This window comes from Nicotiana attenuata, unplaced genomic scaffold (genome assembly GCF_001879085.1).
Source record: "Nicotiana attenuata strain UT unplaced genomic scaffold, NIATTr2, whole genome shotgun sequence".
Taxonomy (NCBI): Eukaryota; Viridiplantae; Streptophyta; class Magnoliopsida; order Solanales; family Solanaceae; genus Nicotiana; species Nicotiana attenuata.
The window spans coordinates 2,471,500-2,476,248 of NW_017670235.1; positions in this window are offsets into that span (position 1 = coordinate 2,471,500).

Sequence of the window (4,749 nt, forward strand, 5' to 3'; positions counted from 1 at the left end):
TTAGAAGATCTTGTGATTCGTCTCAATATTGAGGAAGACAACAAAACAGTCGAGGAGAAGTCTCATGGAAATTAAACGATTATGGGAGCCAATATCATTGAGGAGACTGCTCCGAAAAGTAAGAAAAGGAAGAGGTCTTATGGACAAACTAAGGAGCAGAAAAAAAGAATTCAAAGGCAACTGCTACAATTGTTGTAACGACCCGACCGGTCGTTCAGCCTTTTAGAACCCCGTTCCCCTAAATAAAGCCTCCCGTACTTGCTTTAACTAGTTTACGACTTGCGGGGGCGATTGGTTCGGGGATTGGTAGAGTTTTGAGTAAAAATATGCCCATTTGCTTCTTTAAGATTTCTCAAAAAGACCAAGTTTGACTTTGGTCAACATTTTGAGAAAACGAGCCCGGATCCGTAATTTGGCGATTTCTGAGGGTCCATGGGAAAATATGGGACCTGGGCGTGTGCCCGAAATCGAATTCCGAGGTCCCTAGCCCGAGTAATGAATTTTTATCTAAAATTGTTTAATGGAAGCTTTAATGAATTCAAGACACTAAGAAATAATTGATTCCCTAGGTATCGGGCTCGAATTTTGGTTCCGAAGCTTGGTACAGGTCCGTAATGTCATTTAAGACTTGCCCGTAAAATTTGGTGTCAATCTGAGTAGTTTAAGGGTGTTTTTGACCCGTTAGAGGAGAATTAAGAACTTAAGGATTCAATAGTTTGATTCATTTGGTTTTAGGGGGTGATTATAAGATTTAGCGTTGTTTTGGGAGTTCCGAGGGTTCGAGTAGGTCCGCCTCATGATTTCACACTTGTAGGTATATTCAGGCGGGCTCGGGAGCCCCGAGCGTCAAACAAACGAGGTTCGAGCGAAGTAGAAAAACTTAGAAGGGCTGGAGGTTGCTGCTTCTGTCATAACCGCATCTGCGGTTCTTGAGCCGCAGAAGCGGGACCGCAGATGCGGTCATGCCATCGCAGATGCGAAAAGGGGGAGGTCCAGGAAAAGCCGCAGAAGCGGCCCAGGGATCGCAGAAGCGGTCCCGGTTATGCGATCCCCAGACCGCAAATGCGGTCCAGCTATTCAAGGCCCAAGCCGCAGAAGCGGCCAGGTAACCGCAGGAGCGGTTCCGCATGTGTGGGCCTCAGACCGCAGAAGCGGTCCAGTCCTCTCTCGCCCACTTCCGCAGATGCGACCACCTTTCCGCAGGTGCGGGACCGCAGATGCGGTCCCCTAACCGCAGAAGCGGAAATCGCTGGGCAGTGGCCTTCATTTAATTCGACCCCAAACACCATTTTTCATTACTCACTCAACACTTAGGCGATTTGGGGGCTTCCAAGGGGTGAGTTTCAGCATAGCACATCAAGGTAAGTTACTCCCATCCACTACTAGTTTAAATACATGTATGTTAGGTAGATTAAATACTAAAATTTGGTAAAAATCAAGGGTTAGAGCTAGACCTAGGGTTCTAGAAAAAACTAAGATTTTAGCATGGAATTTGTTATGAAATGAACGAGAAATCATATATTATTGATCCTTAGGTTGTGGAGAACAATTTCCTTCGAAAAATCTATGAATCCGGGCGCGTGGGCCCGGGGTCGAAATTTAGGAAACTTGTGGGAAAGGTTGAGAAATTACTTAAATAGTTAGAATTCGGCCTTTTAAGCCTTTATTGACTAGTTCTTACCTATTTTAACTAGTTTGCGATCGTTCGGCTTCGAATTGAGAGCTTGGGCTTGTTCTTGATATTCGGGAGCGCGCTTTGGAGCGAGGTGAGTCTCTTTTCTAACTTTGTGAGGGGGAACTGTCCCCATAGGATTAATAATTTAGTCATTATTGCTAAATGCGGGGACTACGCACGCGCTAGGTGACGAGAGTCCGTGCGTAGCTACTACTATGTTAACGGTCCGGGTAGCTTAGGACCCACATCATGCTTATTTCACATGACTCTATTTATTATCTTGTTACTATGAGCACCTAGGATATGCTAGGGATTTTAAAAGGAAATAAGAACGTACTTGTATAATTGTTGAAGTCTTGCTTGGCATTTATGACTATTGATGTGCCTTGTGTGTATACTTGATATTCCTACTTAATTGTGGATCGGGCCGATCGCCTCAGTATGAATAGATGCATCTATAGGCGCGCCGTCGACCCTCGGCAAGTGCACAGTTTATTTCTGTTGGATCAGGTCGTCGCCTCGGCATATTTGCGCATGCTTATATAGCTTTGCCTGAGTTTGTTAACTATTTGAATCACACTTTCATGACCCGAAAGGAACTGATAATTGTGAATGAAGTAAATGATTAATTGGAATCTCAGCGAGAATATGATTTATATGCCTAGTTGTAAATTGTTGCCTGTTATAGATTTTTATTGTTAACTTAAACTTATGATATAAATTGACCCTGGTGAGTTTCAAGTCGACCTCTCGTCTCTACTCCTTCGAGGTTAGGTGGGATACTCACTGGGTACATATTGTTTATGTACTCATGCTACGCTTCTGTACTTAAATGTACAGGGTCTGAGGCAGGTGGATCCGGTTATTTCTCTGGTGCGCAGTTGTGAGCAGGCTTGGTACTTCTACGGTGAGCTGCTTTTCCTTCCATGTCGATCCGCAGCCGAAGAAGTCTCTCTTTGCATTGTTATTTCTGTCTATTCTGATCCAGACAGTAGGGTAGTGTAGTATTCTTTGAGTTGTATATTCTACAAGCTGCCCGTAGCTTGTGACACCAGGTTCTGGCACACACACGTTAGTAGACATTTATTTTTCGGTTGTATAACTATTTTGATACTTTATTTACCACTCTTGTCCTTAACTTAAACTTTGAAAAACTGTTATAATTAGTTTTTGGTAAAAGTAAAATGAGAACTTAATTATACTTCCGCGTTGGCTGGCCTGACAATGGTATCGGGCGCCATCATGACCTATTGTGGAAAATAGGTCGTGACAACATGGTATTGGAGCACTAGGTTCACGTAGGTCTCACGAGTTATAGGCAAAACTAATAGAGTCTTGTTGATCGATACGGAGACGTCTGTATTTATCTTCGAGAGGCTATGGGGTATTAGGAAAGACTACTCTTTATTCATTTCCCCTCGTGCAGTGCTGAGAGTACAAAATTTCCCTCTTCTATTCTCTCGTAAATGGTAAGGACTCGTACCGCCGACGTTCCGGACCCGGGAGGAGCTGCTCCCCCCGTTGCTAGAGGCCGAGGTAGAGGTCGGGGGAGGGCACCGGCCCGTGGTAGGGGGCGAGGGCGTCCCAGAGCCGTTCCAGATGCACCACCGGCAGATCTTATTATTGAGGAGCAGGGCGAGGTGCCCGCAGCTGAGCCTACCCCGGCGGATTTCATGACAGCACCGGGATTTCAGGAGGTCATGGGTCGTATGCTACGGTTCATGGACACTATGACTCAGGCTGGTTTATTTCCAGCAGACCCAGCTACTTCTCAGGCAGGAGGGGGAGCCCAGACCCCTACCGCTCAGGATCCAGGCCATGCAGCTGCAGTATATCAGACTCCGGGTGCACTACCCGCAGATGGGGTTCGGCCAGTTGCTGCAGCGGCACCCCAGCCCAGGCCAGCTATGGATGGTGACCCACAGAAGCTGTTAGACAGATGGACCAGGCTTCACCCTCCAATCTTCGGGGGTGAGCGTCATGAGGATGCTCAGGACTTCATTGACCGGTGCAGGGACAGACTGCACAACATGAGGATATTGGAGTCGCATGGTGTTGACTTTACTACTTTCCAGCTGGAGGGTAGGGCCCGTAGATGGTGGCGGTCCTATATTCTTGGCAGGCTAGGGGGCTCTTCTCCCCTCACTTGGGGTGAGTTCGTGCAGTTATTCTTGGACAGATATATTTCGCCCTCTGAGAGGGAGGAGCTGCGGTACCAGTTTGAGCAGCTCGAGCAGGGACAGATGTCTGTGACCGACTACGAGGCGAGGTTCTCTGAGTTGTCCCGCCATGCACTCATGATACTTCTTACACATGCAGAGAGGGTGCGGAGGTTCGTCGCAGGGTTGCAGCTCAGGATTCGGTTCAGTATGGCTCAAGAGGTAGAGATGGGCACAGGGTATCAGCTAGTAGTCGAGATTACTCGTCGGATTGAGGGGTATCGCCAAAGGGGTAGAGAGCAGATACAGCAGGATAAGAGAGCTAGGTTCTCCGGCGAGTTCAGAGGTGCCCCAGCTAGGGGCAGAGGTCAGTTTGGGAGGGGCCAGTCTAGTAGGCCACCCGTTTCAGCACCACCACCTGCTCGGGGGCCTCCAGCACGCCCCTATTTCAGTGCTATGCCAGAGAGTTCCTACCGCCCGCCAGCTATTCAGGGTTCCTCTAGTGGGCATTCAGGCCCCCATGGTCCCCCTGCCCCTTATTTCAGTGCCATGCCGGAGAGTTCAGGTCGTCCTCCAGCTATCCAGGGTTCTTCCAGTGGGTATTCAGGTCAGCAGACTCAGACTCCGGGGCAACAGGCTATGGTGCCTAGGGCGTGCTACGAGTGTGGAGATCCGGGACATCTGAGGAGGACATGCCCCAGGCTTAGGGGTAAGGCAGTACAGCAGGGCCAGCAGCCCCAGACTCCGGCGCCAGCCGCTCAGCCAACTAGAGGTGGAGGGCAGACGGGTAGAGGCCGTCCTAGAGGTGGAGGTTAGACAGGGAGAGGTCAGCCAGTCACTCCCCAGTCAGGTGGGGGCCAGCCATCAGGTGCCCCAGCCAGATTCTATGCTCTTCCAGCCAGGCCGGATGCATTG